Source organism: Topomyia yanbarensis, chromosome 1, assembly GCF_030247195.1.
Source record: "Topomyia yanbarensis strain Yona2022 chromosome 1, ASM3024719v1, whole genome shotgun sequence".
NCBI classification, from domain to species: domain Eukaryota; kingdom Metazoa; phylum Arthropoda; class Insecta; order Diptera; family Culicidae; genus Topomyia; species Topomyia yanbarensis.
Genome location: NC_080670.1, coordinates 2,640,232 through 2,665,736, shown reverse-complemented (window position 1 = coordinate 2,665,736; position 25,505 = coordinate 2,640,232). Strand labels below are relative to the sequence as shown.

At 41.7% G+C, this 25,505-nt stretch overlaps 1 protein-coding gene across 2 annotated transcripts in view; it reads right to left on the bottom strand.

Annotated features, from left to right (window-relative positions):
• LOC131676605 (probable maleylacetoacetate isomerase 2) overlaps window positions 1–25,505 on the bottom strand; it is a 57,471-nt gene that overhangs the window by 30,699 nt on the left and 1,267 nt on the right. The window lies entirely within an intron of this gene.

Here is a 25,505-nt window from a genome sequence, read left to right as displayed (position 1 = left end):
TTCGGTTATTCACAGAAGTGTGATTACTTCCCCAGGAGATAACGAAAAAGAACGGTTACGAAAGAGTTATTTGATAAAGGTAGCGAGCCATATCAACTCCTGGCGGACATCCGAAACCATAAAACCGCGAGTTCGACCGTGGCAGTTTGATTGTACACGCGTCGGTACGATGTTGCTCTTTGCTCTTATCCTAGCCCTGGTGGGTGGATCCTACGGAAATACTCTGTTTCCGGAATTTCAGGAACGCTTCGCTGAACACAGCCGGTCGGTGGAGATCCAACTACAGGAGCTGCGACACGAAAACACTCAGCTGCGAGGTGAGGTAATTCGTTGGATTCTCACGGAGATGGGAAATTTGACGGTGGAAATGCGTCGGATCACCAACGAAGCTTGGGAGACCATCGAAAGCCATGAGTTGCTGAACGACGAGTGTGTTGAGTACGTGAAGAAATATTTCGATGCTCGCGTACGGTGGGGTGCGGTTGATATTGAGTACTGTGCAGAATTTATGTTGGACCATTTGAAAGAGGATTGGACGACACGCTTCAACCTGCAGGTGTCGTTCATGCAACGGGAAAACAGTAAAGCCACTTACCAAACGATAAGAACCCTAGGACGTAACCGATTCGTGGACAGTGTGGATGATGTGTTGTTTGAGCTGCAGGATGAGTTGGACTACTACGGAAATCTGTGGGATGGTTATCAGGTGGTGCTACGAGACGAACTGAAGGCAGTCGATCGGCTAGTCAAAAATGTCGAAGAAGAAATGGCTTGGTGGTATAACTATACAATTTACTGGCATAACCATTTCATGGAGGATGCTATTGAAGGTGTAGAGTATTTCTGTGTGGATAAAGTGTAGTTTTTGAGATTCAGCTTCAATAAGGAAAAATCTGATTATCATTAAATATGTTTAGGTTCCTAATTCGCCTTAAATGTATTATTTGCCAGACAATAAATTTTTCAAGTGATTCTGTATGTTTTTGAATAGTTAGAGGTTAGGGTCTTTGTTCAGATAATTCGGATTTTGCTCAGAAGAATCTAGTGGATTACCTTGCAACATTGCGTTGCCTTTTTCTTTACAAGCTACTCTCAGCACCGTTTTATAAATCGTCCAGCACACGGTCTTCATAAACATCATTCTCGAGGTGCAGGCCCTAATCGAAAAGGAGTGCCACCTCGCGGATTCTATGCTGCTCACAAAAAATCTCGAAAGACGCTGCAGTGGGCTTCCCCGCCCCTTTTGTGTTTACTGTGGAGTGGGTTCACAGCGAGAGTGGCTGGTGCTTTTGAACTAACATATGCAAAAAAAAACATCCAAATGTGAACGGCACAGCTTTTCTAAAACATTACACTCTTTTTCTAAAACATTACACTCTACAGTGAATGTGAAAATATGATAGTTTACCTCCTAATGCTACGGGTTACATAAGAAATAAAACAGAGCCTACTTATTTGTTTTCAACTTTTATGTAATAAGAAGCGATGACAGCCACGCTCGGTGTATTAAGGGCCTTGCCCTTTCTCTAGTTGTCAAATCTCTATGGAAATGGATATTCATTTCTTCGCAGACCGTGGGATTTAAGTTATCGGCATGAACCAGGTTCAGCTTTACTGATCCGCTGATGGTGATTATAATTCAACGTGCTCTTCCCGATGTTGTACAAAAATGACAAAAGACAACACTTCAGATTTTCTGGACGATAAATGAATTTCCAGTTGAACGTACAGCACATCATCACAGTTCAGTTGTGAAAATAGACATAAAATACTGTTCTTGCAATCTACCGTGATTTGTTTTGTTTCACGGAATCGTACGCGTTGTTGGAATACACATGTAGATGATCAGTTCGTGTCGGTAGCAAACGAGCGCAGTTTGCTGAAGTATACATCGCCTGTGTTGATCAAGTATATTCCATTCCATTTGTCTAGTCCCGATACTTGTTTTCAGTTTATTCCGAATACCTTGTGTATTATTGCTTCAACTTAGTCAGACATTTTCAACTTTCAGAAAGGCAACACAACCCACATTCTCATCATCATTTGGTTATCTCCAACGTGTCGTTCTTCGTTTGTTGAAGTCTTTTTTCTGAGTGGAGTGATGACTTCAGTCACGTATGAGGGTTGAGAATTCACCATTCGCGAGAAGGATCGAATGCCAGTTATCGATTTTCCTCAATCATATCAGTACGAAGACATTTTTTCATATCCCTGTCGCGAAAACGGTCGATATTGGTTAATTGTGGTAACGTTCGTCGTCCAGCACGAACGACGTCCCGCGGTAGTTCTTCGTCATCAACCGGCGCTGCGATCACACGATCGCTATCTGATCGTCTGTGTACTCGGAAGACCGAGTCTTCTTTCGACAGATGATGTCCTCCATCGTGAGGGTTCGGTGAATCAAGGTATCAGCGCAGTGATATTTTCGACCCGCATTACGCAAACTCGTTCCGTCCTTGTTGTGGAACAGCTTTTTCAACGCTTCCTTCTTCTTCTTCGTCATTATCTACGCCGCTCCACGCTCAGAGATGCCAGGATCCGGTAAACTGTACTCATGGGCACGTTTTCGTCTCGAAAGTGGTCTGCCGTAAACTTTTTTCAACGATGACCATGCGTTTCGTAAAACCATACAACACGCTCGCGGAGTGCTTGCTGCTTCGACGCTATCTTCGATTGAACTGGCAGCACCTGAGCGAAAAGTAACATGCTACGCATTTCTACGGAGTCCAGAAATTCTCTTGAAGAGAAAAAAATTACGCTCTTTACTTTAATTGCAGAAAAATATTGAAATCAATCTCATTTTTTATTGAAAACCCGTTAAATGAAAACACTTCTTGTCAGACATCAGTAACAGCGTTTAAGTTTTGAGAATGTGGCTGAAGCATCCTTCCTTCGTGGCCCTGCCACCTAGTTATGCATATGCTCAGGCAACGTTGCGTATTTACGACATTCAGTATCCAATGTGCCAAAAAAGCTCCTTAAACAATAAAAATAAATGCTGTGCTTTCACCATTGAATTCAATAAGTGATAGCAGTGAATGCACACGAACAAACTATCCTTTCTCTCCCTCGATTACGCCATCTATTGACTAGCACACTTCACAGTGCTGGAAAGAAAATTCAGCAAAGCCCTTTTCTTGAAGTGCTTATCGGCAGAATCGTTCAACACGGTAGCTCCCGTATCTGCTCTGAGCTTGTGCCTTGCGAGATTAAAATCAGCAATAGCCACTGTACTCATTTTCGGTAATTCACAGCAGTGTGATTACTTCCCTAGGAGATAACGAAAAAGAACGATTACGAAAGAGTTAGTTGATAAGGGTAGCAAGCTACCTTATCAACCCCTGGCGGACATCCGAAACCATAAAACCGCGAGTTCGACCGTGGCAGTTCGATTGTACATGCGTCGGTACGATGTTGCTCTTTGCTCTTATCCTAGCCCTGGTGGGTGGATCCTACGGAAACACTCTGTTTCCGGAAATTCAGGAACGCTTCGCTGAACACAGTCGATCGGTGGAGATCCAACTACAGGAGCTACGACACGAAAATACTCAGCTGCGAGGTGAGGTAATTCGTTGGATTCTCACGGAGATGGGAAATTTGACGGTGGAAATGCGTCGGATCACCAACGAAGCATGGGAGACCATCGAAAACCACGAGTTGATGAATGACGATTGTTTTGAGTCCGTGAAAAGATATTTCGATGTTCGCGTACGGTGGGGTGAGTTTGATATTGAGCACTGTGCGGAATATATGAGGGATCATTTGAAAGAGGATTGGAAGACACGCTTCAACCTGCAGGTTTCGTTCATGCAAAGGGAGAACAGTAAAGCCATTTACCAAACGATAAGAACCCTAGCGCGACACCGATTCGTGGACAGTGTGGATGCCGTGTTGTCTGAGCTGCAGGATGAGTTGGACTACTACGGTAAACTGTGGAATGGTTATCAGCTGGTGCTACGAGACGAACTGAAGGCTGGTGATCGGTTAGTCAAAAATGTCAAAGAAGAAATGGCTTGGTGGTATTACTATGCAATTTATAGGCATAGTCATTCCATGGAGGTTGCTATTGAAGACATACCATATTTCTGTGCGGATAAAGCGTAGTTTTTAAAATTTGGTTTCGATTACGTAAATACAATTGTTTCTATTTAATAATAAATGTGTTATTTGTCAGACAATACATTTTTCAAGTGATTCAGTACATTTTTCAATAGTTTTTAAATAGATAAAATTATGATTGCTGCCAGTTAACTATCTAACCTGTGCCAAATCACTGTTTCCTTTAGACAATCATCATCCATGGGACATTTTCAGCACAAAGTATTGTCACCTCCGACAGCGCCATCTATTGACTAGCACGCCTGGCAGCGGTAGTAGTGCTGATGAGCTTGGAAACAGTGACCTCTAGTGTTCTCGATTACGGTTATTCACATAAGTGAAACTATTTTACCGTGTTTTGATTTCCTAAAGAACTTTCAGTGACATTTTACGACGAATGGGTGTGCATATTAACCCACAAAAAATCAGATCAGTCCATGCTCTTTTTGCCCGAGGTATTAATAAATACGCACGGTATGCAGATTCTAGTACATCCATACGCCACCGTATCTGAAGAATTGCGCTGATTCAGTGTAAGTGGTAAGTTCCTTTTATACCCTTACTCTACTGTTAGCCCTGGTGGACGTTTCCGGTGGCAATACTTTGCTTCTGGAGTTTCACATGTGCTTCTCCGAGCACAACCAGAAAATGGAAATCCAACTACAGGAGTCGAAAATTTTTAGTTGCGGGGCAAGTTGAGTCGCTGGTTTCGAGCAGGACGATTGCATTGAGACGTGAACGCCAGGATACGCCTTCCATTTCCGCAATACCGTTTTGGTCTTGAGCCGAATGCTGCCAATCACTTCGTAGGATCGTTAAGACCTCTGGGCCACGGTTTATTGGTGTCATTTCCACCAAGGTTACAGTTGCGTAGGCCTCCTCTCTTATAGCAGACAATAAATTTAATCTGATGTAGGTCCCTGCTGCTTTCGTTAGATCCTTGTTTCTAAGTACTTTCAATAACTGTGCTCTCACAAAACGTTCTTGGTCCGCTATGCAATGGCTGCACAACCTAACTTTTTCCGTCCGCCTCCTGCTTTATATTGGAGAACGCGTTATATTCCGCAGAAGTGTCTGTCATAGATTGTAGGTAATCTTTCTTCACGAATATAATGCAGCAGTTTGGTTCACTTAGTTTCGGGCGTGACTTAGCAGTACGGACAATCTTTTAAGTTGTTTCCCCATCATCAAATATAGTAGCGGTGAACGTTGAACTGGGAGTTTCCTAACGAAGCCGCTATCTCAACATTCTCCTTATACTTATTCAAGGAATTCCACACTCTTTTTATGCCAAGCCTGGAAATGCTTTGATGTAGTCCTATCTCATAATCGAAGACGGCCCAACAGCACGATTAAGATGTTGAAGGGTATTATTCCGATCGTTGTCAACGTCACTCTGCACAGCAGTGCCTAGAGTAATCGATGATGTAACTGGAAGATTATACTTGTTTTAAGCCTGGGTCAATGCTGTCAAATTTTCCCAGCATTGGTTGTGCCTTCACTTGATAAGCTGGAATCGACGCCGGCGTTCAGAATATCGTTCTATAATGTCGCCATCTTCGGCAACCTGGACATATCTTCCTTCACTTGTCATTGATCGTCACTTTGTTTGTCGTTTATTCCAAAACGAAATCACCTGCAATTTAATTTGCATTAAAAATCATAATTATTCTACGGCGATTATCACACAACTTAATTTTTAATGATACCAACTGTTATCCCAACAGATTATTTTAACAAGATCGAAAAGTATATATTCACGACCGAGCCAGTCAATACTAATTAAAACTTCGTCCGTCTGGAGTCGTTCCGCTGCATCCAGTAAACTTACTCATTACGAAAGTTCCGTTTTTTTCGGTGCTCTAAATTAAACAATCTTCTGCGCCGGTAAAGCTATCAGTAGCCATACCGATAATTAATCACTTAACGGCTATCGAATATTTTCATTCTGAAGTCGTCCCGCAGCATTCAGAAATTATTCACTTTTACAAAACATCTCTCTTCATAACTTTTGCGAATAATTTCCATGTTTCCAACAAAGAAAAAAAACAACCGGCTGACCCTACTCGTGCTTTATTCGTCACCATGGAAACAACACAAAAAGAAAATGACTGCTTTTCAGTAGCACACGTGTTGGGAATAGCATTTGTTTGCTTTTGTTAACGAATGCTGGATTATTGCTGTTTAAATCGCTGAAAGTACTTCGTGTCAATCCAGATTCTATGTTGTGTTAGGATACTGAAAGGATCATCAGTGTAGGTACTTCGAATTCTCACGCAAAATCACCCGAGAAACAGCTGGAGTAAACCTGAAGTACGTGTTACTTGCTAGGCTGCTAATTGTCGAAAGAGACCGAGTGAGTTAGGGAATCGCTCACTTGTCAGCGTGTAACCGATAAGTCTCCACTCAAGTCTATAGACAAGTAGGCTGTGAAATTTTCTCCAAATTTTACTGCTTTATTGGTTCATCGCTGCAGCGCTTCTAAATAAATCAAGGAAGGTATTCAACTACTATCACCATGCCTCTGTATATCCTATAGAGTTCTATACAAATGATTTCACTCACACTACTTGAGGGTTTGTTTTCCTCCAGCTGTCATATGTAAAACTGTGTTTATAATGGTGTTTAAATCCTCTGTGTCACTGTGAAATTTATTCCGGAGACTATAATACCGGTTGGGTTGGATCCATCATGCAAATAATCCGACCGAAAAGTTTTTTTTCGATTTGTTTTCCTCCACCTATCAGAAATTATGACAGGTGGAGGAAAACAAATCGTTGAACACATTAATACAGTTACAGATTGTCAAGTATTTAAAATCCATATTTTTTTGTATTCATAGTGTTCGGATGCACGTGCCAAAAACTAGTCCTTGTATCAACAATTTTCGACAATCCTTCCACTTTGTAGCAAACCTTCCCACTTGAGCACAAATATTTTGGCTGCAGTAGTTCCATACGTAAATATACTTTTGTTTATTATACTGTCGATCCGTTTGACGTTTCTCACGTAAAATTCCCCAAAATGCAATAGTCATGCATTTATAGATTTATTCGTTACTAAGCTATCAGACAGCTTTGCTACGCTTAAGATAAAGGCGATGTCTACATGAATTCTAAGAGTAAACGGATTAATCTAATCTCACATTATCAATGTTGTAGTCTGCAATCTTTCCAACATTTGTTGGTGTGTTTGGGTTTCCCTGTACTAAATGTGCTTCAAATTGACAAATCTTACCGATTCTTCAAAACCAATAGAGAAATTAACAATTCCAAAAGACTGGGGCCATAAGCTAATATTTATTTTTGCTGCGTGGTCCTCCCGCTAAACTCAATCAAACCAGCAATTGTGATCCAAATATCCCCGCAGGTACTCATGATCGTTATCCTGCCAGAAAAAGGTATAATCTCGGCAGGTCTCCAAGTTGTTGATCGTAACATACGCATCGTCGCCATGCTTGGCAAGCTCGGCGTTCAACAGATTGCGATAGAATTCCCTCAGAAGTGTATAGTAATCCAGTTCATCCTGCAATTCGTACTGAATGGCAGCCAAATCGTAAAGTACGTTTCGGCCCAAAGTTTGCACCACCTGGCCCGTAGATCGAGTGTTCTCCCTAGCGTACTCATGCTCGTACGGCATAAAGCGATACAGCGCATCATTGTTCAGATCGTTGTAAGTAATAATCGCACAGGTCTGAACATCATACTCCTGCACTATCAGGTACAAACCAGCCAACTCGTGCACATACTCCAAGCACTCCGAACTCACATTGTCCCTTTCGTCTACGTACTGCAGAAATTCCGCATGTGATTTGCGCATCCGAGGAACCATAGAGGCAAACTCAGCCAAAATCTCACGATTGAACTCCCGTATCAGTAGGCCATTGAAATTTCTTTTATCCTGCAACTCCAACTCCACTTCACTGGACAGCGTGGAAAAATTGGAGTGAAACTGGAACAGAAAACTGTAGTCCTCAACGGCCCACGCTGTTCCCAGGTAGAACGTTGTCAGGAGTAACCACTTCATAGACATCCTGCGGTGCTCACAGTAGGCTGGTGCAATCTAGACTAACCTTTTCGGTCGCTTATTTGCGAAGGTAATAGTAGAGCGACTGTTGATTGAGGGGATTAACAATGATTAGATCATCTTTTTATTGGGTAGCCAGCGAATGCATTTGTACAATTTCGTATCCTTATAAAACGTAGCTGAGTTTGCATTCAGTTGGAAGTAAGATTTTGACATTGCTTGGTACTATAAACTGAGTACGTTAAGATAACGAAAACGACGATTTGAATTCCAAAAGTGACCGGATCGTTTATCTAATCTCACGTTATCGTCGCTGTCGTCTGAAATCTACCGAAGATGTGTTGACGTGTTCGGGTTTCCCTGCAACAAAACGTGCTTCAAATAAAAGTCGGCAGACCATTCTCCATAAAACGCGCTCAGTTCTAATAAAATGTAGACGCCATACTTCCCGCATATAACTCAGTCCTTCGGACTAAAGAATAGTTTAAAACGTTCTCACCCGAAGAAAAATCCATTTAAAGTAACATTCAAAACGCAAAGTTATATTGAAGCCTGAAATAAATGAACGAATAAATAAATAAATAATAACGAGGTTTCATGAAGCACGGTTTACTGCTCCTATCATCTTCAAAACTAGTGTGAAAATTGATGAAGGCATCAAATAGCAAAAAGCAACCAAAATATATTTGTTTTCATTTCCCTCCCGCTGAACTCATTCAAACCCACAATTCCGGTCCAGATATTCCCGCAGATACTGATGATCGTTATCTTGCCAGAAAAAGCAATAATCTCGACAGGCCTCCAACATATTGATCGTAACATACGCATCGTCACCGTGTTTGGCAAGCTCGTCGTTCAACAGCTTGCGATAGAATTCCCTCAGAAGCGTATAGTAATCCAACTCATCCTGCAATTCGTACTGAATTGCAGCCAGATCGAAGATTGCGTTTCGGCCTAAAGTTTGAACCACTTGACCCGTCGATCGTGTGTTCTCCCTAGCGTACTCATGTTCGTACGGCATAAAGCGATACAGTGCATCCTTGCGCAGATCATTGTACGTAATATATGCACAATCCTGAATGTCATACTGCTGTGCTTGCAGATACAAAGGTATCATGTTTTGCACATACTCCAAGCACTCCGAACTCACATTATCCCTCTCGTCTACGTACTGCAGAAACTCCGCATGTGATGCGCGCATTCGAGGAACCATAGTGGCAAATTCCACCAGTATCTCACGATTGAACTCCCGAATCAGTTGGCCATTGAAATTTCTTTTGTCCTGCAACTCCACCTCCACTTCACTGGACAGTGTGGAAAAATTGGAGTGAAAACGGAACAGAAAACTGTAGTCTTCGACGGCCCACGCTGTTCCCAGGTAGAACGTTGCTAGGAGTAACCACTTCATTGACATTCTACGGTGCTCACAGTAGGCTGGTGTAATCTAGACTAACCTTACCGGTAGCTTATTTGCGAAGGTAATACTCGAATGACTGCTGATAGAGTCGTTTAAAAATGATTAGATAGCTCAAACAGCGCCTCTAAGCCAGATTGGGTATTGGGTTTGTGTCTAAGCTACAAGCTGAACTCGAATGACGCAAATGTAATCTATCTTATCAGCTAGGAAGGATGTTTTTTCCATCGACTTTACCCAAACGGAAGCTAGTTCCTCCGCTCAGTTAGCAAAATGTGGTTGAACGGTGTATTACTAGCTAGTGTAGCTGTTCTAGTGACTTCTGAAAGCTTTCTTCAGATCTACCAGACTCAGTTCTCCAATCTGAGCAACCGAATTACCTGGGATGTTACGGTGGCCCAGGAAAATGATCGAGTGCAGCATCGACTACTGCGAGAGGCCATCCTCGTCGAACTTGCAAATGCAACCGTCGATCTACGTATGATGCGATACGAATCTAACCAAAAAGTGAACTATTTCAGACGACAACCGGAAGCTGATCAAGAATGTTTGGACTCCGTTGCAGCTTCGCTTGATGCCACCTTCCACAAAGCTGAACAGGTTATGCAGCTTTGCACTAGTGACATTTCCGACACTCTACAATTGGACTACGAAGAAAGATTTCATCCGCTAGCGAAACAACTCCAGAGGGATTCGACGATCATTCTTTCCATTACTTTGGATGCCATGGCTGAGGTGAACCCGGTACTGTTTGAAGAATACATTGAAGGCCGTCTAGACGCTGAGCTGGATCATTTCAACGAGGAGTGGATGGATGGTCAGTTTCATTTGCAGGAACAGCTTGCACAGCACGCTGAACTAAGACAGATCGTCATCACTACGATCGACGAATGCGCTGAAGGAATGGTAACCATCCTACCACACAATATCGAAGGTCTTATGTCATATGCGGAAGATTATTGTTTGGTGCCGAGTAAAAGTTTTTCATAGGTAATTAAAGACTAATCTTATCGTTTTTTTTATTGCAACTGAATTCTATCCAAGCACGAACTCCTCGATTAGTTAGTACGACCGTAGTCGGGTTACCAAAATGTTCAATTATAAATCAATTGCACTCGCTGCAGTGTTTCTTCTTGGGATAGCTTTTGGGGAGGATTTTCTTGAAATCTACCAGCGTCAGTTCGAAGACCTGAACCATCGAACGATCACCGAACTGAGTGATGCTTACGCCACGAACAGTGCCGTTCATCGACACTTTGTCGAGAACGATATTCTGGTGTATCTTGGGCAGGCCACATTTAAGATGCAGTCGATCAACAAGGAAGTACTTGAGCAGATGGACGAATTCCGTAATCAAAGCGGCGCCGATCATCGTTGTCTGGATACGATCGACGACTCCATCTACACGGTGATCAGTTCCGCGGAAATATGGCTACAGGTGTGCGCCAACAGTGTAGATTTCTTACTACGCTTCGATGCCCTTACCAGATTCCATCCGGTGGCCTGGAATCTGCACCGTCAGGCAACGACGGTGCTGGGGATTTCCGTGGATACATTGGGTGAAGTCAATCCGGTGAAAGATCGTGAGGATATCGAGGCCCGGTTAGATGGTGAACTGGAACACTTCACCGATGTGTTGCAATCCGGGAAACAGGCGTTGAAGGATGAGTTGTCTAAGCATGAGATGCTGCGGTATCTGGTAATGGATGCGATGCATCCGTGCGTAGAGGAATTGAAGTATTACTTTGATGTTACGATGTACAATCTTCTGTGGTTTGCTAGGGACACTTGTTTGTAGGAATGTAGCTTTGAGATAAGAAACTCAAGCAGATTTTTTAAACAGAAATAAAGAATCGTGAAGCAGGTACACAATGTCGGTATAATAGATTCTCAAAAGTGGCAGCTCAACAAGTGAGCTATACCAAAAATGCTATTAACCCTCCGGAAGTCGCGCATATGACCCACTGAACGAGCAGCCGCTGATGCTCTAGGATGATTTCGCTAGCTTTTCAGAGCAGTATGCACTCAGTGCACTAGCGCGACTTACACTTGCGTGCATAACCACTAAAATACACCTTACTCTTCATCTGCACTTCGCCCCCTCGGAACTATATAAAAAAATGACTTCCTGGGGGCTCGTAATTCTTTGATCGCAACCCTTTCTTTTGCTCGCGAATTTTCCGCAGTTGACTCGGAACCTCGCTTGATCCATGAAATGGCTCGACCTTCGAGCCTTTTAGCTCTCGACTTTCCTCATGCTTTCCGTTATTTTCTCCATTTATTAAACCGTTTAGATGCTCTGCGTATTTCAGCCATTAAGCCCGAACTTCACTCGGATATTCCTCAGCGGTAAATTATCCCCGACCGTTTAGCTCAGGCTTCCACGAGCCATTTAGTTCCTGTTTCCGCTTTGTTGCGATCTACTCGGATAAACCACGTCAGTGAGATCACCTTACTCCGACTGGGAGCCCCCCGGCAGCGGAATTTTTCCCGAAACTGATACCCGTTTCCTTGAGCCATAAAGCTCCGGTTTTCGTAAGCTCTCCAACTCTCAGCTTTGTTGCGATCTACTCGGGTTGTCCCCAGCGGATAGCTATACAGACTGAGAGTCCCCCGGCAGCGGATTTTTTTCCCGTAATTGATACCTGTCTACTCGGAGATTTACTAACATTGAAACCAGTCTAACCCGACTGAGAGTTCCCAGAGGGCGATGATCGTTTTCTTGAGCCATTTAGCTCCCCGCTTCGTTGCGATCTTCTCGATGTGGCAGTGGACCTAGCCTACCCGACGGGCCTACCGATATGTGCCGAGGTCTGTCCCCAATTTTCAATGCAAGTAAATAATTAAAATATTCTCAAAAGATAACTTTTGCCAAAGAAACTTAGAGAATTCTATTTCAAATGTTAGGTACATTCGGGGTGGAGGGATTGTAATTGTAAAATGAATCAAAAACTGTTCAAATTTGCGAAAAAATCTGAAAAAAAAATTTATTTGTGTATGGAAAAAGTAAAAAATATGAAAATGTGAGCTTACCTTATTCCCGGATTTTAGAGTGCCACGGATCAAACCTTCTTGTCTTTTATGTGCTTAGCTTAGACATTGAAAAACTGCCAGCTCGGGTTTTTAGGTTTGCAACTTTCTTCTTTACTTTGAAACGAATCGATATTTTCACATACAGTCTTCAACAATATTGAGTGGTTTAAATGCCTCCACCATTGTCTTGTATATCGTTTCAATAAAAAGTTACCATGGAAAAAACTGTATTTAAAAAAAAAATTAAATTCGAGGGAGTTTCCATAGAAAACGCTTTATAAATCTACAACCTGCAGTCCTATAAGTTCAAGTTCTTCAGCAAAATTCTTTATTACGAGCACTCTAAAACTTTGTCGAAGATACCAACTTTCTATTTCGTCTGTATAACAAATTATTTTTTAGTTCGGTCATAGTAAGCCATGTCCAATTTTTTTTTCAGATTCTTGTGGAATATTCATACGAACAATTCCTCAAAAGACACTCTGCGAATGTACATGTGAGTATCTTGATTCTAACGTTGCATACTCAGCAACGCAATCAGATGACACATAGTTAAGCCTCGTTTAAAATGAATTCCCTAAGTCAGCGGTTCTCAACCTTTTTCGTGCAAGGGTCCCTTCGAAATTACCCATGGTTAAGTTCACATAGATTTGTATATTTATTTTTGTTATATTTATTACGACTCAATGCGTTAGCATAATTGAGCCGTGGAGTTTTCATGTTTTTGTATTATCTGAAAATTAAATAATAACACAAAGTTACAGCGGACTGGAGGGTCTAGTGGATGCAGCTTACTGCTGCGTGTTGAGAACCTCTTTCTTGGCGGTGATGCATCAGCTAAGTTGTCCATCACAACTTGGGAGACAGTGCCTTCTCTCGCGTTATCGTTCACGTCCATATTTTGATCAGTACAGCTTTCATGATATCCGAAGTCGGAAGTTTTTATTTCTTGCTCTTACGAGTCGCTGTTGTAAATCTGTCTTTGTCGGTATTGATTGTGCTGGTTGTTAGTTTGGAGACACTAGATTAATCGTTGTTAAGTCGTTGTTGGTACAGGAAGTTAGTTTTGATAAACAAAGCGCATCAGTTATAGTCTAGCCAATATGTTTTATCAGCATCTGTGTTGGTTGATTTTTCTTAGCGGATCTCCGGAGTATTGTTTGCCGTCTGGTTACCTAACATGTACCGGTTGACCAGGGTATATCAACCGGATTTTAACCACACGAACGCCGTTGGGAATGCCACTGTAAATGTTTCCTCTAGTATCATTTATAACGGATTCCACTTCTACAAATTTCGCCATAAATCGTTTCATGTGTTCCTGGTGTAATTCGCGGCGCTAGGTCGTGTAGGTTCAACTTCGGATCTTGGTTTTAATATTGCCGTGTTACACGTTATTCTTCGCAATGAAATTTTCTGCCTGGGCTAAACATTCAAACGTAATCTATACACAGTTTCTCACGTGGTGTAACTGTATGTATGTCACTTTCTTGAGATTAAGATTCGTTTTCACTTTTAATAACAGCTCAACGTCTGCTGTAGGTCAAATAGGATTTTGTTTAAAGTCTATCGAAATAATATTTTTCCCACTTTACAGGCACTTTTATGTTCTGTGGCTTCACTGCGCAGCTGGAGGAAACGACATAATACTGTTTGTGAAGATCGAAGTGGAAGAGTGTGGAAGAGGCCTTCGTGCCTTTGAAGAGGATAGGCTTGCTCATCAACTCAGCCAAGACAAAGTACATGGTCGCAGGTAAAGAGAGAGCCAGGTATAGTGGTGTTGGTTCCGAGATAGTGCTTGATGAAGTGGTCTGTCCAGACATCACATTGAACCTTATCAAATAACGAAGTTCTAGGTCCTAATAGTGTTCGTATATCTACTGTTCGTGCCTCTTGCTGGTCGAGGGCAGCTGGATATATATGATATTTCATGGAATAGTGCACGAAATAAAAATGATTTTACGAATAATCACAGATTTTGCAAAATAGTTCCTGTGAAAATGTTATGACCATGTTGCATGAAATTGAAAATGATTAAGGATATTTCACGTGCAAGAATGGTCAGTCGTTACTATTGTATTAGGAATCATGAACCAGTTGACGAATACAATACAATCATGAATATTTGACGATGTCGTGAACTGTTTCACGAGCTCGAATAGTATGTCGTGGCTATTTTACTAGGAATGGTGAACCAGTTCACGAATACATGAAAAATATTTTATGATTTTGCGAACTATTTCACGACTTTCAGTTCATGAATACAGTTCTATGATTTCGTGAAATATTTCACGACCTCGAATGCCAAATTGTGGCTATTATACTAGGAATCATGAACCAGTTCATGAATACATGGAAAATATTTCATGATTTCGTGAACTGTTTCACGAGCTCGAATAGTATGTCGTGGCTATTTTACTAGGAATGATGAACCAGTTGACGAATACAATACAATCATGAATATTTGACGATGTCGTGAACTGTTTCACGAGCTCGAATAGTATGTCGTGGCTATTTTACTAGGAATGGTGAACCAGTTCACGATTACATGAAAAATATTTTATGATTTTGCGAACTATTTCACGACTTTCAGTTCATGAATAAAGTTCTATGATTTCGTGAAATATTTCACGGACTCGAATGCCAAATTGTGGCTATTATACTAGGAATCATGAACCAGTTCATGAATACATGGAAAATATTTCATGATTTCGTGAACTGTTTCACGAGCTCGAATAGTATGTCGTGGCTATTTTACTAGGAATGATGAACCAGTTCACGAATACATGAATAACATTTTACGATTTTGCGAACTATTTCTCGAGCACGGGTATTGGATCATGACTAATATATTAAAAACCATGAATTAGTTCACGAGGATTGTATGGATTCATGAATAAAATTCCGAGTTTCGTGAAATAGTTCACGAGAAAGTATCCAGACTGTTTTGATTTTGTGAACTAATGTTTCTAAATCTATGAATAACGTCATAAGTCAACCTTTGGTTTTATTAATAATGTTAATAAAGTTGTGTACTAGTTCACGTACAGAAAATAGATTTGGTAATAACAAGGCGGAAACATGACTTAAGTTCATAAAACAAAAATAAATATTTCCACTAATAAAAGTGTTATGTGGTTAAGGAGAAAATTTTTCAAAACCATCTTTGCGCTTGAAGAACGCGAAACCTATAACTAAATTAGTTATTATATTTGCGAATCGGCTTCATCGAATAGTTTTCTCTGACTTACTTTGTGTAGCAGAATGTCAGAGAGCAAGAGAAGATTCCACAAGGAATCAATATGGGAGCTTTGCTGTTCTCGTTACTCTTCAAGGTGTTACATTTTCGGATTTTTTGGCTTCAAAGTGCAACCAAAAAAATTCAAAAATCGAGAAAAAAAATAAAAGATCCCAATGATTACCTAGGGAATTATGTGAAGAAGAACTGTGCAAAGTTTGAAAACGCTTGGTACAGGAAGTTTTGAGTTATAATGCACATCGTAAACAGATTTTCGACGATACGTCTCCGGAGATTCACAATTACTTGCACAAGTTCTTGTATTTTGTCATGAAAATTTAAAAAAAAAATCGCTATCAAAACATTCTAAATCTGACCACTAGAGGCGCTACTTTAGAGCAATTAGTGTGACCAGATTCTAATTAAACAAGGTTTTATGGAGGTTTGAAAGCTGTTCCACATGTTCTTCCTTTTCTGGAGACTGGATTGATAATTACTGAACTGCTTCTATATCTGAATCCAATATTTTATCAAAGATACATCAAGTATTAGTTTCAAAAACGAACGATTTGCACCGAAACCTTCCCTCGAACCAAATGTCTAGCTACCGCATCCAGCAGAAGTTGTTTCGAACTTTATTTATTTATTTATTTTTATTTACGTGACTTTAAATGTTATTCATACGTCACGTTTCATTTAGAACTGGCATACTGGTAACAGCTCGATCCGACCGCTTAGTGTTATCGAAGTTCGCAAGACACGACAACAAAAAACGGCCTGAAGAACTTTCAGAGAAAATTTCTTTTATGCATAGCTATTGTTCATGGTCATCTATTGGGCGGTGCTAATAAAAGAATTATATGGCTTTATCCAGGATTAAATACAGGATAAACATCTGGTCCGTCGCTTATTTCTTCATTCAAACTAACATTGCTATTTGCCGACAAAGGATTCAGCAAACCTGGGCCGTCTGCTAAACCGAACAGGGGAGAGTATCTTATTCAATTAAAACTTAAAACAATAAGAATCACACGTGTTAATACATCACAATATAACATTCTTGTAATTCTTTTCGATTGAATAATATAAACATTCAAATACATATTTCGATAAGCACCACGGGAGTTATTAACGTACAATTTCTCACACTAACTTGCAGAAAACAATTTTTTTGAGAGTTGTCCTACTGGAGCTGTAGAGCTAGGTTCTCGTGAGGGCACCCCGTCAGAATCACACACTACAATTGCAGACGAAACAGGCAATGGCGCCCACTAAAACACTGCTTTAGGCCAATTGTAGCGGGCCGTGATTCTGAATGTGATATTCATTGTACGGTTCAGGTATGTGCGGGCGTAGGGACTCGCGATCGCGTATATAATCGCGAAGAGTTCGAGCATTTGTACGTTAACGTGTTCGATCGCGTGTGCGTTTGTATGTCGCGTGTGCTAACGTGTAACTTCGCGTGTATGAATTCCATTCTATAACCGTGTGCCGTTCGCATATTCGCGTGTGTTCTTGGATAATCGCGCGCGGACCGTGAATCTAATACTTTATTTTTTGGTGTACTGTTAACATGCTAAAAGAGTGTGAGATCCTCCATATCACTAGAGTGCCCGGTGACGTCGCCATGGAACGCGTTGTCTAGTGGATATTTGCTTTTTTTTGATTGGTCCCACTGAATGTATGGACCTAAGTTTTTAGGACAGATAGTATTGGTTTCAGGACGTGACAGATTCACGAGCGCGCGAAAGCGGACGTTTGTAGGTTCGTGTTTGAGACAGCGTTTGAAACTTCGGGAGTGCTAATACGTTCTCCTTATTACCGGGATGTTACTAAGTTTGCGCGATCGCGAACGTAGGTGTGTGTTGTTAATCGCGAAGGGCTTAAGCGTTCGTATGCTAACGTGTTTGTCACGTGTGCTCGCGTTCATGTGACTTCGCGTGTACAAGACTGGATTTTGTAACCGTGTGGCATTTCCTATATACGCGTGCGTTCTTGGATGGTCACGCGGACCTTCATTCTAATAGTTTTTGGTGAACAATTCACATTCTGACAGGGAGTAAGTTACCCCATATCACTAGAGTCCTCGGTCATGTCGCCATGTAACGTGGTGTCCAGTGGATATGAGAGCTTTCTTTTTTTAATTGATCCAATTGAAGGCATGCACCTGATCTGCTGATATCAAGGATAGAAACATCCGGAAGTGACCGATTCATGATCGTGCGAGTGCGGGAGTCTTTAGGTTTACGCTTGAGATCGCGTTTGAAAATTTATAGAAGCTGATACATTCACTTTATCGCCGAGATGTTATCATGTTGGCGAGATCGCGGGTGTAGGTGCCGGGGATGGTCGCGAAGGGCTCAAGCATTTGTATATTAACGTGATTGTCACGTGTGTGTGACGTCGCGTGTATAATTTTGATTTTATAATGATGTAGCGTGTATTTTTGTTTGATCGCGCGCGGACCGTGAATCTTATGCTTAATTTTTAGTGTATGGTACAGATGGTAGTCCGTTTCCCTATGGGAAAACTTGAGTTCCAGGTCATGTCACCATGGAACGTGTTGTTTAGTGAATATGAGCGTCACTTTTTGATTGGTTCAACTGAAGGCATTAGTCCAGACTGGTAAAACTTTCGGACGTAACCGTTTCATGATCGCGCGAGTGGTGGGTTAATGTTTGAGACCGCATTTGGAAGTTTAAAGATGCTACGTTTACTTAACTACCGGGGTGTTTTCATGTAGGCAAAATCGCGGGCGCAAGTATAGTATACTGCAACTTCATGGTCGCACCCTTGGCCAGGCCGGTGTTATCGCGAAGGCCACGAGTGTTTGTACCTATATGAGTATAGATAGCGTGTAGTAAAGATATACTAATAAAAGGAATCATGACATGCCGAATAAAGAAAAAAAGATGCAACGAGCTTGACTAGAAGTGTATAAATTGAACAATACTTTTTTGGTATACATAAATAATGGAAAAGCAAACTAATAGATGCACAAAAGAAACAGACCAATGAAGTAGAATAGAAAAACACATGTAACATGCAATCAAACTCGTCAAACTGCAGCAAATGTTGTATATTTATCATAAACGACATTTGTATGCTGTTAGACTTTCATCATGCTATGCTGACCGGGAATGGATGACTCACGTGCGTCGGTAAATTTATTTTACCCTAATTTATCCAGCCCGACTTTCCCCAATGAATAGAACCAAATGCTCAGATTGACCAAAAGAAGTATTAGCCACTATTCTATCATAGAGGACAGTTCTGCATCCATTCCCTGACCCAACTGTCACAAATACTCAGGCGAATACATACATTGATACACATACGACTAGCACACAACAGTTGTACACTAGTACGAAAAACTACGATTATCACAAAGCTACAACTTTTAGGTTTCTACTTATTCTACTTTATTAAATTAATTTTATTATTAAATTAATTTAATTATTAAATTAATTTAATTAGTATATGCACGATGACGAAGTCGACCGATAAATGGACACACAATGACTCCCTCCGTGAGTCCCGTCCACGAATACCACCAATAGAACAATATTTGCAAACATGGCACACAGCAAAAGTCAATCTATGTCGATCGGCCAGTCGGCCACGCCACCGCGCATAGACCAGTGGTTTAGCGTTGGTATGCGCTGGTGTGGAGTATGAAAAGACATATAACATAAAAAAGGCGCATAAGCCCTCTCGGTCTCCTCGATGCACCACTATCGAGGCGTAATGCAATACTCATCTTAAAGCAATTGATGCTTGATGATATTTGCAATACCGTCAAACCCCTAAACCTTGGGGAGGGAACTTGCAGAAAACAATTTTATATTTAAAACCCTAAATGGGAAGGAATATACCAACTATTCAAGCAGGAGCAACGTTAATAATGTTCAAACGGTATGTTATGAAAACATGTTGCTGTTGATCTATTCGATGAGGCCTAATTTGACAATTCATAAAGAATTTTTTAGTCGTTTGAGTTGAAATCCTTCTCGATACTCAACTCATTTTATAACCAATTCAAATAACAGGGTATCAGTTACGATTCGTGTACCGGTTGTGCCACTGGAACGCATCTTCAAACGGTTATCGCAAAGTTATAAATTTTACTTTGAATCTTACTCTATCAGCAGCTCGTGTTTGGCACTGCAAAAATTCAATATGCATTATGGAAACATGTATTGATTATGTTAATCTTTTATAAAAATCTTCGCGAAATTATTATTACCTTTTATGGCTGGCGCCCAATAATCATAGATGTAACCATTATTCGTTATACTTGCGTGCCACTGGACTGTATTTCTGTGCCACCGGTCATTGGAAAGCACGCGTTTACCACAAATGGACCAAATGAATTCGGTTTGGAATAAAAAAAACAATCTACAACTTGGTATAGAAGTCCCGCACCTTCTACATTTCAGACATTTGTCCGTCCCATCCACAACTAACTGATTCCGTTCCAGTACCTGCACCGTTTTGTTACGAAATCGGTAGATTGAGCCGATAGTTAACGCCGAATGTCAAATAAATTTTTCAATTCGAAGACCACTTCACGTGGGGATATGAGTAAGTTCCGATTTACTTCCCTTCAATCGATTTTTTGCGACGCGCAACTCTTGCTGCAAGTGGTTTGCCTAGACGATTTCGCTCGGCGAAACGTTCCTGGAAGTTCGGATTCGGTGAATTGATGGTGAGGAAAAAGATATATTACTAATAAAGTTTGTAGACTGAAACTCCGATGGTTGGAATCATCTTTCAACAATTTTTGAATAGCTATTTGAAATTCTGAAATTATTTCTGGGTCCATCACCCAATAAAAAAAAATCTTATTTATGATCAATTTATTGCCGAGGTATCAGGTTTCGAAAAAATGAGGTTATAATTGCTGCTTCTACATTAAAGACAGGCATAATTCACGTTATCGATTGCGTATGCCATGAATACCTTATGCCATCTGATGGTAAATTCGTACCACCAGTCCATGTCTTCGTAGACAATACTTTCTAACCTGTCGATTGCCTTCAGTTCGTCCTGTAACACTATCTGGTAACCGTCCCACAGGTTATGAAAGTAGTCCAACTCATCCTGCAGTTCGTTCAACGCATCCTCAGCTTTTCCCACGAACTGGTTCCTGCTTAAAGTTCTAATCGTTTGGTAAATACCTCTACTGTTCTCCAGCTGCATGAAAGCTATCTCCGGATTGAAACGATACTTCCAGTCACTATCCAAGTAGCCAATCATGTAACGGGCACAGGAACTGATGTCCAGCGAACCGTACTCTACCCAATAATCAAAATAGGCCTTCACATCCTCCAGACAATCGTCGTGGAGATTCTCGTGATTCTCGATAGCTTGCCAGGTTTCGGCGGAGATCCGCCGCATTTCCACCGTCAGATTTGCGATATCCGTCAGTATCCCGTGTATCACTTCTCCACGCAGCTTAGTGTTTTCGGTGCGGAACTCCTGCATCTGTGGTTCAACCAACTTGCTATGTTCGGCAAAACGCTCCTGAAACTCCAGGAACGCTGGGTCGCCTCTCGAGCCGCCAAAGAAGGCTAACAGTAGGAGAAAGGCCAACATTGCAACGATACGTCTACAGTCAAACTGATGTGGTCGAGCACAGGACGGTTACCGGTATTTTATATCGATTGTTTTGCAATCATTTTCTTTTCCATTATCAAAAATCGATTACTGTTCCTGGTAGCCAATCGGGATGATGGCAATCATGAAGTGGGCGTTAAGCAATACTGTTGAAAGTATCTAGGGTACACCGAAAACCGAAGGCTCTTGCATTCGTTGCAGGTTTAATTTCATGCAGTTTATCGAAGCATCAACCAGGAAAAAACTATCTATAAATCAGTACAACAACGCCCACTCTTTAATATGTATTTCATAAATTATTTCCACTATCATGGACAAAGGTGATCACACAAGAATTGTCCTGGATGAACAAGTGCAATTATCCTCACGGTTCATGCCATAGTTTCTCTTTCCATATTTCAAAAAATCTGCAATAATGTTACTTCTACTCTAGTTAAGCAACTCGACAAAAAGATAGCAATCCCTTTGCTACATTGACCCTGCAACATCAAAGATCATCGATCCTGGAACTCAAGGATCCTTGATCCTGGAACGCGAGGATCCTGATTTCCATCCATCCATTCCATCTTAAAAATCACCAACTCCTGGTTCAGTGTGATCAACGCATCTCCCAGTAGCTTTGCATAGTTCAGTATCCAGTAAGTAGGCTTCCTGCTCGTCATTCGAATTTCCTTCCAACAACTAACTCAAATGCATCAGCGATTGGTCATTTTCCAAAAATTGACGTTACGTATTACAAAGATTTGCGATTATACCACGATAGTAACGGTGGTTCCGGCGCAGATTACTCCAATCGTTAAGAGATCGGTGATAATTGCCCCATTGCTCAACTACTGGGCAGTATCCAGTGCAATCTAGGGACACTTGTATTAGACCTATCATATCTAATCGTGCAAGTCTCAATGCCCGGATGAGATAAAAACTCCCCGCGGGATCCGATGTATTGGGCGCCTTTTTATTCCAATGCATTAGTTGAAGATGAAGAACTTGTTTGGATTGTTGTTGATTTTGGCGACCGCTTCGCCTTTCGCCGCGAAAACACACGAAGAGTTCCAGGAATGGTTCAACGCAGTAGGCGATGAAATCGATCGCGAGGTGCAGATTTTACTGACCGAAAACAGTGATGCGATCCTAGCAATGACTCGTAATGTTCTGACGATACTTGGAAACTACACAGTGCCAGTTCGAAAGGCTTTTCTGGATAAGAAAATATCGGTTCAAATCGCCGAATGGGCGAATGATAATCCAGACGCTCAGCCGTGCTTCGATACTGCGTATTTGCAGATCGAACTGTTTGGAAGATCGCAAATCGACGATATTAGCTGGTGCGGGTCCATAGCAAACCAGGAGTTGTCGGCCGAGGCGCAATTGGAATTCTACACGGATGCTCACTATACTTTGAGGGCTGGCACTGCGGGACGAAGTCGGGTTCTCGAAGCGTACGGGAGATATACCAACCCTGACTACCAGTTAGCAACACTGGAATGGGAGAGTCTTATTTTGGAAGGCATTTGGGATTATCATCAGACGATACTGCGGCAGGTGATTGATGGACATGCGGAAACTGCCGAGAAGTTAGCCGAACATCTGCATGTTTGCTTGGGTGAAGTGTTGAAACATGCCGACGAATTGCTGGGGTTAGTCGACGACGAGCTGCAGTCATGTTTGGAGCGAGTTGAACAAAACAAATAACAGGTTTTCCAGGAAATAAACATCCAAATGTATTTCCGATTGTAGTATGTGTTTTTAATTCGGTAGTCTGCCTTATTTATCCGTTATGGTTACTTATACGATCGTCGATTAGCGCCGATTATTTCCAAAAAATCGTGTGTTATCTAATCACCTACCACAGATTAGATACGCTAGAAAATTCCACTAAGTCGAACGAATATAATCACACTCAGACCCAACGCCATGTTTAGTTATAATGAAGTTCACAGTGCTGGTACTTCTGATAGGGACTTTACTACTCGAAGCTTCAGCTGATGAGGAAACTCAGGCCAGGTTCGCTGCACTAGGAGCTGAAATCGATGAACAGGTGCAAATTCTTCGAGCGGTAAACAGCGAGGCCATTCTGTCCACAAACCAGAAGATCATTCGAATACTTGGGAATTATACTGTTTCGGCACGGCAGGCTTTTCTGGATCAGGGCGAAACAATTCGTCTAGAAGAGTTGGCCAATGAAAATCCTTGGGCGGAATCGTGTTTTTCCTGGGCGTACGAACAACTTCGTTTGTTTGCTACATTCGTAAACTGGGATATCAATGGGTGTGCGGCTGTTGTCTACGCCGAGGGTTCAGCAGAAGCGCAGTACCACTTCTACTCACATGCTCATTACATTATGCGAGCGGGAACCGATGGGTATTCACGAGTTCTAGATGCTCACGGCAGGTACAAAAACGTCGAAGAACGGCGCGTCTTTCTGGAGGAGGAATACGAATGGCTCAACTATCTGTGGAATAACTATCGGATGGTATTAAAGCAGGAGATTGAAGGACACGAAGACGCCGCTGAGTTGATGGCTAGCAATCTTCACGTTTGTCTGCAGCGCATGATGGAGGAAGTGGACTTTTTTATTCAGATCATTGAAGGTGATTTTCGATATTGCTTGGAAAACATGCCAACATCATAAACAGCAATGAAGAAATACAATTTTCATTTCCTGCAATTTTTGTTTTTGTTCAAATAGTACTGCAAGTATCCCATGTGGAAGGCATACTGTTCAACGGCTTTTTTCGTACATAATTTCGCACTTTCTTCCACCGTCTTACGGAGTTTGGTAAACTCGGTTACACCCAGTTTCATATCTCCGATGATCTGAAGGTATTGTATTTTTGTTGTCTCCATTTCCACACTAACAACTTGTTTCACTTTTTCCTGATCGGAACTTTTTGCTAGTTCACTAAGCACCACTGTCGTAATCTCGCTGGCCCTCCTTCTAGCCAGCTCCAGCACAACTAGTAATCCATTCCGTCTAGAATGATCGATCATTTCCACAGCCTCTTCAGCACAAAGCTGCACCGCATCCACTGCTTCATTAGCGTGCGCCCAATACAGATAACCGACAACCTCGATGCAATACGCATCCGTCATGTTGTACTCTTCGATAAATTTTCCTGTGGTCCGGTGAATCTCCTGAATCTCTGCATTAGCCTCTGTCAGCGCTAGCACCAGTTCTTTATTCAGCTCGACCATTAACTGTGCGTGGAACCATTGCATATCTCTAGATGTCGTCAGAAGAGATCTTGCCAGCACGTTGAGTTGATTCTGAAGTTGCTGCAATTCGGAGCATCCAAGTGCTGCAACAACGGAGAGCACGTATACGGTAACCATTAGTTGCTTCATGGTGAAACAATTCGTAGCGTGTCCGGTCGTATCGATGTCCAACGGAAGACTGATTGCTTCCGACCATTGGAGGACGGTATATTATGCTAGCGAAACGTTGTTGGTAACTGATAAGAGAACAAAGTGCGTTCTTGTTGATCTGGCCGCAGTTGCGCTATACATCTGGTGAACTTTGGCATGCCCCCGGTTGATTGCGCATGACAAGGTAGGCAGGTGACGGCTGATGATGACTTTCTTTTCTTCTAACAAGCAGCAGGCTTTGGGAAGGCGATAGAACCGCCTTTAAGTTAAGCGGGCTCTGATTGATGGGATTGTTTCCGTGTTATCGGTTGCAATCTATGCTGATTATGGGATTAGCTTAATGGTGCTACCGCGGGTGACGTCATTGACTATTGCACGGGGAGAGATTAGTCATGGGCGTGGCGCGATAAATAGGAAAGTAAGAATTTACAATCAATAGAGATAATGGTTTACAGCTGTGAACGTGTGCGGTATGCGTTGTGGAGGGTTGATGGATCTATTATTCACGATTGTATTTGATAGAATAGCGTCTCTGGTCCGGTGATATAGAAGATAAGCGCTGGCTTGAATTCGAAATCCGATCATGCCGGTGTAGTAATAGCTCTGAAGCTGCTAATCTACTATTCGACTGCTCATTTAGTGGAAGGAGTTGTAGCTATAAGTATATCCACTGTCGTGTTAGCCTTCGCTACAATCTACAATCTCGTATGC